Consider the following 11640-nt stretch of genomic DNA (forward strand, 5'->3'; position numbering starts at 1 on the left):
GATCTTATTATTTTGTGTGACATTGCCTTGGAATTGAAATGTGTTGTTTACCATTCCACCCATTTCGTGAGTATGGTTTATTTATTTTTTTTCATTATTTTTCATTTTCATTTTTTTTAACTGTTCTTAATTTTCAGTGATGGGAACATCAGATCATTTGATGTCCCCAATTTTCTGATGTGAACATCAGATCATTTGGTAATGCATCGGATGAGGGAGTGGGGAAATGGTGGGGAGGACGAGGGGACAGGAGTGGGAATGGTGGGGGAGGACGAGGCGAAAAGGGAGGGGGTAATGGTGGGGAGGACGAGGGAACGGGGGAGTTTGGATGGTGGGGACGAGAGGACGGGAGAATGGTGGGGAGAACTAGGGGACAAGAGAGTTAGGAATGGTCGGGAGAACAAGGGGATGGGGGATTGGTTAAGGGGGCGAGGGGATGGGGGAGGAGGGCAACACACACTATACTAAAATGTTACGATTCCATTTCAATGTTTCTGATTGCATTGATAAATAAAACTTTCAAAGATTTTGATTTATTTTCATTTTGATTTCATTATTTTTGTGACATTGCCTTGGAATTGAGCTGTGTTGTTTAACATATCGTCCATTTTGTGAGTATAGTATATATTTTTAATTTTTTTAATTTAATTTCTTAACTATTTTTCTTAATTTTCAGTGATGTTTTCATCCATATTAATCAGTACATCAGATCATTTGATGTTCCCAATTTTCTGATAGGAACATAAGATCATTTGGTACCCAGCAAACACAAATCATCTACACAACGTTCGCCTATCTCTTCCCATAGGTGTGGGAATGATTTGCATTGAGAATGGTGCAGGAGAGCCTTTGAGAAACTTTTACTCAAAAAATCCAAACACAAAGGTTTAATTATAAATTGTTTTTCTACAATTATTTTCTTCCAAATGTAAAACAAATAGTTTTTACATGTTTAAATATAAAATTTATGGTGTTTTTTTGTAAAATTCATTAATAAATTGTGAATGATATATATTGGCTGAGTGAAACCTTTAAAATCCATTTAGTTATAATTTGAACAGAAAAAAGTATTTTTCCAAATTTTCTAAAAATTGCTCTTTTTAACACAATTTGACTCCTTATACATTCCACTAAACACTATATCATGTTTAAATATATAATTTATGTATTATTCTCTAAAATAATTTATATAAATTATATAAGTTGCTGGAAAGTGGTGTTAAAGATTCTGAAAACATTTTGTTGTGTTAATATGTTCTTATTAACTATGTCTCAAGTTCACAGTTTATCAAACAAGAATATTAACATTCGTCAACTCTTAAAATCTTATATGTTATCTTGCTGGTGCAAAAAAGGGTGAATCTTTAGGAACAGCTATAGTATCTATATATCACAAATGGTGTTTTCCCTAACTCAAACAATGTAGGGTTTATTATTCTACACATATTTCTAATGACTCTTAGATGTTTACATTCTCTGAAGTATAATTGTGAAGGCTGTGTCCATCACTCTCAACACAGATTCTTAAACTCGTCTCTGCAGGTTCAACTATATAATTAGTTTCCATTTTGAATCTCCATGGACATTTGTATCCAAAATGAAACCAATGTGGTTTCCTTCAGCCAGCACATTTGCTCATTCATTTCCACAGATTCCAACAAGGTAGGGGATTTACAGAAATTTGTATATTCATATTGTTATATATTAAAAATATGAATGCAGTTCAATATGATAAGACAAATACATGAGTTTATGATAAATTCGTTTTCTGTGATATACCATTGATATGCTCTTTTTTTCTTTAAACGGTAGACTAAACTAAAGTGCTCACATCAACAGATTTGATGTATAAATGGTCAACGCTCAACAGAGTTAGTATAAATGTATTAGTATAAATCTTACTTGTCTCATTGTTAATTCACATTCAATGTCAACTTGTGGTTGCATTGTACAAGGCCAACACAGATGATCGAAGGAAACTAACTCTGCTCTAGTTCCATGAAGTTGCTATTTGGTCTTTACTCAATGCATTGTACATGCATTGTACAAGGCCAACACAGATGATCGAAGGAAACTAACTCTGCTCTAGTTCCATGAAGTTGCTATTTGGTCTTTATTGAAATTTGACAAGGCAGAGTGGCCTGCAACAACTACACCATCTCCACATCTAGTTCATGCTCCAGACATAAATCATGACACTGGTCCTGTGTATCCTGCTGCTGACCCGTCAACACCTGGCCCGTCGGGTGTGAGGCGCCCTCTCTTCACGTCTACACCTAGTGCTGAAGCTGAATCTGATGAAGATAATTCATATTCCACATTAGTGTTTGAAAACAATAGTGAGAGCGACGATTCAGACAGTAGTTTATTGCCAACCCAGAGACAACAGCGACGTGTTGTTATAGCAGAGACTCGCCTGAACTATAAATTGAAACATGAGCTGGTAAAAATCCCCAAACGTCGCAGGTGTGAAGTGTGTTCAAAGTCGGGTATCAGGAAGGAAACTGGTATAGCGTGCAAGACATGCGATGTTCCACTTTGCGTCATACCTTGTAATTACACCACTTATCACAGGAAAAGGGTGTATTGGGTGGACAAGAAATAACCACCTACATCACCTTCACTCCACCTAGGAACATCTGTTGAGCAACTTCAGGAATCAGTACCTGAAGGAGGTGGAGTGGAGATAAAATGCTCAACTTATTTTACTACAATCGTCTTTGCTTTGGTAAGTACACATAATTGTCTTAGATTGTTTCAGTATTGTAGTCTATTTTCTTAGGAATATTTTGATACCTAAATGAGAACTGTAGCACGAAAACTAAAGTAAGTATACATGAAACAAGAGAAACTTTTTTTGTGGGTGTTGCGGGTGTGAGTTGGAGTGTCAAGAGCGGGTTCCGGTTGTGTGTTTTCCGTCATCTCTACAGCTGTGAATTCCAAGGAATTGTATTTGATATGCATATGTCTGTGTAGGGAATTTTATTCCGAACACTATACAAAAAAAAACGGTGTGAAACAAGTATAAACTTGAAAAACATGAGCAAAGTAAAAACTTTTGACGCTCACGGGTACAAACACGCGTAAGATTTTATTCCCCGCAAATTTATTTGATGCTGTGTTGGCCAACTCTACCCATGTTCTTATAGAACTTTCTATTGCGAACACATTGCTATAAAAATGAAATACGTAGCTCCAGAAATAATGTCAGGACAGTGAAATAAGTATAAACATTCAAAGCACTGCATCCCAACAGTGTCGTCCCTGCTGAAATCAAGGCTAACGCTTCGCCCAGTTCCCACACTCGTGCGGGTCACCCGATACCATAATTAGACATTGATAGGCATATGTCTGGGTGGGGAATTTTATTGCGAGTTCAGTGATATTAAAATGAGCGCTGTAGGATGACTGTGAGGCTGGCAACAAACGAAAGAGTATGAACATTTACTTCCTGTTTGGGTGTCACGGCGAGTCATCTTCGTGTTTATTTACTTCGTGGTGGGATACCAAATGCTTCGGTGACATTTTATGCATATGATCTTGTAGAGAATTTTATTGCCAACGCATTGATACCAAAATGAAAAACGTAGCTCGAGAATTGAGGTTAGGAGCGTGAAAAGATTATAAACTTTTTTGTGTTTACGCTTGAGCGCCCAGAACGCCGCGCACACAACCTGCTTAGGTTTTCCAGCTAGTGCCGCGCGCACTAATGTGTTAAGCAACTGACATATGTGGAGAGCTAGTATCAAAATTTATATGTTTGTCCTGCACACCGCCCCCCATCCAGTGGGCAGCGGTGGATAGGTTACAATCACTCAGTTACTACCTACAGTTAGCAAACTGGGGATATTTGGCTAAAATTTCTGGTAGCAGATCATTTTGAATGAAATATTGACACATCGCTGGAACATTGGTTATAGAATTGTCTCTAAATTCATGTATCTTTTCGCACTCCATCACATAGTGACGGAGGGTGTGCGAATAATTTTGTTGACACAGTTTACATTTGGTCAGGTTTACATCAGCAGATAATGAGAATTCCCAGAGATACTTGTAACCGAGTCTAAGCCGAGCAGTAGTAACATCTAGAAGTCTGCTGATTTTATTGGATGATCCATAGATGTGTGGCTCCTCTTGTATGATAGTATGATGATAGATGGAATTACTAGTTCCAGTTTCTAGGCAGGCGATGAGTACTCACAATAACCTTAATTAAGCGGCAAAACAAAAATGTGTATACTCTTTTTACTCTCCTGACCTTAGTTCTTGAGCTATGCATTTCATTTTGGTACCAACGTGTTCGCAATAACATTCTCTAGAAGAACATCAGCAAAAACGGTCACCAAAAGTTATATGAATACCAGCACCCAATAAATACCTACGTAGATGACTCGCCGTGAGTGCCCAAGAGCAACAAAATGTTTTTACTCTTGGGATTGTTATCACTTCCACACTTGTCCTACAGCGTTAATTTTGGTATCAATGTACTCGCAATGAAATTCCCAACACGGTGATATGAATATAAACGTAGAATAATGGTCGCTGCCCACCCGCAAGAGTGTGGGAAGTGGCGGAACTGTTACCCAGTATTGGTGACAAGACGACACATAGGCGATACAGCGCTTTGAAAGTTTATAATTATTTCACTGTCCTGACATTATTATTGTATGTACGTCATTCATTTTTGTGCCAATGTTTTCGCAATAGAATGTTCTATGAGCCCGTAGGTAAAAAAGAGCAACAAAGCGTAAGATAGAATAGCACCATATATAAAACAACGCTGGTACATATCAGTGAGCGTCAAACACACACGAAATGTGTGTGTTTGATGGTGGTCAAACGATGTTTGATGTGTTTGATCAGGTGATGTCCTGATCCGCCTAATTAAAGTATGAATTATGTTGAGAAAAAATAAGAAAAGGGAAAAAACAGGGGTGGGAGAAACATGACAGAAAAAGAGTAAAAATACAATTTGGTCAACAAAACAGCATTTGTTTAAAATAAAAGATATGGATTGACATTTTGGTGGTTAGGTAGGTTACATTGAGTTAATTAGGTAGTACTTAGTGTTTATCTGTTATAGATAGGAGCTGCATGCCTGGTATGGGCCAATAGGCCTTCTGCAGTTACCTTTGTTTTTATGTTTTTGCCCTGTAACCTAAATGGTTAGAGAGGCACATATATGGGCTTAGGGACTGAACCCCACACTACATTTAGCTAAGCTGGTTACAATCTTGATGATATAGTTACAAAATTCTGTATAAGTCGTCACATTATCAATGGGTTCGAGATCAACCACAATTTCCTGAATGGATATAACAAAGGGGATATAATAGGTTATTAAAATTGTCAACACACGATAGAACACGAAACAATGGGTATAAATTGGATAAGTTTAGATTTAGGAAAGACTTGGGTAAATACTGGGTCAGTAACAGGGTTGTTGATTTGTGGAATTTTTCTTAACTTATAAATTTATCTTTATTTATCTTAAACTGGTTGGGAGAGGTACAGTTTTTAACATAATTGGGAAGGTCATTCCACATTCGAGGTCCCTTGATTTGTAGAGCATTTCTAGTTTGACTAAGTCGTACTCTTGGAATATCAAATAGGTATTTGTTTCTGGTGTGGTGCTCATGGGATCTGTTACAACCTTCTAGGAAGCTTTTAGGGTCAGGATTGACATTACAGTGCAGCGTTTTATATATATAAAATACACATGAGAGTATGTGCAGGGACTTAATATCTAACATATTCAGAGATTTGAGTAAGGGGTCCATATATACTGCCCGGTTGCCTGAAATGCTATATGCCTACTATATTGGCTTTAGGTATTGTATGCACTAGCTCTATCCATAAATCCAACATTATGTTTGTAAATCAACTATGTATGTACTTTCCTGAATAAAATTGACTTTACTGTACACTTATATGCTCTGTGGATTTGTTATCCCCTATCGTTTGGGAGAAAAAAAATGACTAATACGTTCGGCGAATGACTTTGACTTCAACTTCACTTTGACTTCGTTCATGTCATCGTATTTTCCGTAATATATAAAGGTTATGACAATGCAATTATATTATTGTGTGCAAATAAGTTGGAAATTTCATGTACCCTAAAAATAGTAAAATAAAGAATAAGAATAATTAAATAATTGTTGTAGTAAATTGTCACACGTTCATCATACGCAAACGAACACACAGTTTGGAGCGTCAGTACAACAAGACCGCCGCCATTTTAAAACACGGCTTCGAATGTAAGTAATGTTTTTCTCGTACTAACACTGTATTATGCAATAGATTAGGTCTTGAATTCACAAATTTAGTTGTTACATCTGACAGAGTATGTTAGACGGTGTAATGCTGGTCCATGTTGACGTATTTGTGGGCTTGATTGGTTTACATGTGATGGCACACAATATCAGCACCCCACAACATGCTGTTGAAGTTGGAATGCATGGCATAGGCTCCTCACACAATGTTCTTTATGTGGTCCTCAGGTGATAGTTTTCTATTTAGAATCACTCCTAGATCTCTTTCTTTATCAGAATTCCTTAAAGATTTCTCACATGGTTTTCCTAATGATAGATTGTGGGCTGTAAGGGACAGGTTTGATGTATGGATTAGTTGATAGAAGTTCCAGTCCACCTGTAGACAGGGATCTCACATCAGCTTGTATATTATACAAGGATAAGATTTGATAAATTCAGTTATTTGACTGAACACTGGCTCTGTTTAAATCAGAGATTTAAACATACATAGTCTAACCTAGTTCCATAACTAACAGCCATTAGCCATTAGCCATTCATGCACAGCCATCAGCTGGGCCATAGACCGGCAATTTTGCTTTTTTCCCAAGCCGGTCTGTTTTTTTTCGATGCCTCAGTGGCCCATGCACAGGTCCGTTCAAGGGGATTAAATAGCCGTTCTATGGCCCCAGGGTTTGTATTTTATCAAACTCTTATTAGAATAATAGATCTCGTAATAATTTTGCAAAAATAGTGGCATTTACTATTTTAAAAAGCTCGGGTGCAGGGGGGGGGGGGTTATGTAAAAGCCTGGTTTGTGCCTCGGAGAGGCTATGGGATCCAGTAAGATCGTCCTTCCTTTCCTCCCTAGAATCTGGATGTAGCAGGTGCTCAATTGTCAAAAGTGAAAAATTGGTTTTGTCTTCCGAATGCACCATTTCTGTAAATTTGCTAATAATCTTTTAAAAATAGTAAATGCCATTATTTTTGCAAAATTATTACGAGATCTATTATACTAATAACGGTTTGATAAAATACAGTAGACTGCCTACTGGATAATAGTTCCAGTCCACCTGTAGACAGGGATCTCACATCAGCTTGTATATTATACAAGGATAAGATTTGATAAATTCAGTTATTTGACTGAACACTGGCTCTGTTTAAATCAGAGATTTAAACATACATAGTCTAACCTAGTTCCATAACTAACAGCCATTAGCCATTAGCCATTCATGCACAGCCATCAGCTGGGCCATAGACCGGCAATTTTGCTTTTTTCCCAAGCCGGTCTGTTTTTTTTCGATGCCTCAGTGGCCCATGCACAGGTCCGTTCAAGGGGATTAAATAGCCGTTCTATGGCCCCAGGGTTTGTATTTTATCAAACTCTTATTAGAATAATAGATCTCGTAATAATTTTGCAAAAATAGTGGCATTTACTATTTTAAAAAGCTCGGGTGCAGGGGGGGGGGGGTTATGTAAAAGCCTGGTTTGTGCCTCGGAGAGGCTATGGGATCCAGTAAGATCGTCCTTCCTTTCCTCCCTAGAATCTGGATGTAGCAGGTGCTCAATTGTCAAAAGTGAAAAATTGGTTTTGTCTTCCGAATGCACCATTTCTGTAAATTTGCTAATAATCTTTTAAAAATAGTAAATGCCATTATTTTTGCAAAATTATTACGAGATCTATTATACTAATAACGGTTTGATAAAATACAGTAGACTGCCTACTGGTTTTACCTGTAATAAGGTTTGATACAGATGATTATGATTATGGTTTTGGCCTCCACCACCCTCTCACCTAACTTGTTCCAACCATGTCTACCACGCTGCTTGCGAAAGTTAATTTTCTAATATTTCTGTGGCATCTTTGTTTGGTTACCTTTTACAATATCTTCTTTTTATTCTACCATCTAGTTTTGGCATTTTATGCCTCTAACCTGGGAGCCACTTATTGGCAAGTCTATACCTTTACCAGTTGATGTGATTCTTTAGATATGGGCACCATATCTCCAGGTGTCCTACACAATTAGCTTTAATTAAATTTTCCAAAATTATCACTTACACTTGTAATACAGGGTTCTAGGTTCCCTATAGTGTCCTTTATTGAAATAGAGTTTAACAACAATTTCAATGTCCCTATTTTCTTTTAGATTATATCTCAACATATAATTAATGTCCAACAGGACATGATTACTCTTTCCAATGGGAGGATGGTATTGAATATTTGATCTAGTACTGATGGAATAATTTATATAATAATCACTAGAAATTATTTCGATAAGAATTTGAATTTATGCATGTCTTTGTTTTGGCATGCCTCTATTTCCATATGTTACATTTCTGCATGTCTCCAATTCTGGAAGTGTTCACTTTTGCATGTGCCTGACAAGGATGTTATATGCACCAGCTTTAATTATCACACATTGTATATAATGAATGACTTATTTTTAGAATTTTAATACATATTGCATCTGTCAATACATTATTAACAATAATATAGGTAATATGGTAGTCTAATGTAGAAATTTGACACTCTTTAACAGAATGTACGAGTATAAGCGAAAAAAGCGACTCCAATACAACAACAGATGGATGCAAGTATCAAGAAGGCTAAAACGTATACACAAAATGCATCCAAATACAGCTGTACACACTAGTGAACCCATTAATCTTACTGAGGCAGCATCAAGTTCAGAGATTGAGTCGTCAGACAATGACATTAGTTCTTTTGAAGCCGAGTCAAATCAAGAGTATGGATTAGGCTCTGAAATTGATGATTTACACATGAATCTTACTGATATTCATGATGTATTATCTAATTCTCAAAGTGAGGAGGAGAATGATGACCATGATAATCATCATTCACTTGTTTACCCACAGAATTTATTAATTCAGTGGGTAAACAAGAATGGTGTTACACACAATGCTGTTGATGAATTATTAAAAATTTTGAGGCAAATGGGAATTGACTACTTACCAAAAACAGCTCGGACACTAATCAGTTCTGAAAGGTACATAGAAACTCAGCAAAAATCTGGAATGAAATATGTCTACTTTGGGTTAAAAGAGGAACTGTTAAAAAACATAAGTAGATATCCAAAAGCAACTATAAAAGGACTGAGACAATTATTATTGTCATGTAACATTGATGGCCTTCCTATATTTAGAAGCAAAAATGATGCTTTGTGGCCAGTTCTCTGTGCAGTAATGAATATTACACCTTTGAAAGTCTTTCCAGTTGTCCTCATGTATGGACGTTCTAAGCCAAGTGATTTAAATTTCTTATATGATTTTATATCTGATATGGATGACCTTTTGTTGCATGGGATTCAGTATGGTAACAGAACTATCAACATAAAATTACAATGTGTAATTTGTGATGCACCTGCTAAGGCTATGGTGAAGTCCATAAAACTGTTTTCAGGTTATTATGGCTGTGACAAATGTGAACAGAAAGGTACTTGGATGGGGAAAATGACATATCCAGAAGTAACAAATTTAACCATTAGAACAGACACACGCTTCCGTAATCAATCTAACTCGCAACATCAATCACCATTCTGTGACTTGAACATAGACTTAATTGCAGCGGTTCCCATTGACTATATGCACCAGGTGTGCCTTGGTGTTATGAAGCGACTTCTTGTCACCTGGATACGGAAAAACACATTTAAATTATGTAGCCGCCAGATTTCTGAAATTAGTGCTAGATTGGTGAGCATAAAAGATTTTGTGCCCAATATTTATGCACGTAAACCACGAGGTTTGGAAGAAATTGACAGATGGAAGGCAACTGAATACAGACAGTTTCTTCTCTACACAGGAAAGCTTGTATTGAAAGGTATTCTACCCCAAGAGATGTATGATCATTTCCTTACTCTCAGTGTTGGTATAAGTTTTCTTGTTTCGCCCACATGTATGTCCTTAAAATACGGCAAATATGCTCATGACCTTTTGCTGAATTTTGTATCAAGGTGTGGTGATCTGTATGGGAAAGATTTTCTAGTCTACAATGTTCACAGTTTGATTCACCTAACAGCAGATGCTGAGGAACATGGTACTCTTGACAGTTGTTCAGCTTTTCCATTTGAAAATTATTTGCATCAGCTGAAAAAGATGGTCAGATCAAGTAAAAATCCAATTGTCCAAATTACAAAAAGAATAAAGGAGGCTGAAAATACCATGATTTATAAAACATCTCCAGATAATAAAATTTCTCATAAATTTCCTAACAATGTATATTCGTTACCTGGATATAATTGCTGTGAAGTGTTAAGGACTGTACACAGCCGAAGAAGTGAAGAAAATTACTTCATTGTTAGGGTATATCCTTTTCAAAGCCCAATATTTACTAGTCCTTGTGATTCAAGAATATTTGGGGCCTTCAATGTTAATCCACGTAAGGACTTTTTAAAAAAAGTGTATAGGATTAACACATCAACCAGAGGAATGTTAATCAAGAAAACAGAAAGTACTTATATCTTCTTGTCAATACTACATGATTTATGACTAGTAAGTTTCTTGTGATTGTTTTTGATTCTTGTGCAAGCTGTAGGAATACTCTTTGCTTACATTGCAAACTTTTAACTTTAGTAAAAAGTATTGTTCACCATCATAACATATTAGAATTAAGGTTAACATTGTTGTTTAGTACTATATAAAATTAGTGACTGCTTATTTTCTTAGACACTGTATTTGTAGTTTTATGTATTTAAAACTATTTTGTAAATATTTTCTATACAATGCTAATACGCTTCCACCCCTGACAGAATCTTGTGGGACCAACAAGTCTATCTACAGGCCGAGTACAAAACCTTCCCCTCAAACTCCTAGACAAGACAGAACTGGTAAGCTTTAAGTAACTGGAGAAACATTTACATACACAGATAGTAACGTACTTGTGTATGATTTTAATGTAATATATTTTTACCAGCCTTCAGGGTGATGGAAACACTTTAAATGGTGTCGCTCCATTGTGTGAAACAAAATTTTTTAATGCATTCATAAAAGCTATAAGCTAATGTAATAATTCAATAATTACTATTTGTAGTTTTATGTATTTAAAACTATTTTGTAAATATTTTCTATACAATGCTAATACGCTTCCACCCCTGACAGAATCTTGTGGGACCAACAAGTCTATCTACAGGCCGAGTACAAAACCTTCCCCTCAAACTCCAAGACAAGACAGAACTGAAAGCTCTCCTTTCGAAAAATCTAGTAAGTACCGATTTATTATGTGTTGATTATTTTTTGTTATACATACAAGAAAATACATTGAGGGAGAGTACAGACTTGAAATTTTACATTCTTGTAAAGCAACTAAGTAGATGATGGTAGTATCATCAAACAATACAGGTTTAATCATGTTAGAGACATAAAGCAGATCATTGAT

Source organism: Procambarus clarkii, chromosome 30 (genome assembly GCF_040958095.1).
Source record: "Procambarus clarkii isolate CNS0578487 chromosome 30, FALCON_Pclarkii_2.0, whole genome shotgun sequence".
Taxonomy (NCBI): Eukaryota; Metazoa; Arthropoda; class Malacostraca; order Decapoda; family Cambaridae; genus Procambarus; species Procambarus clarkii.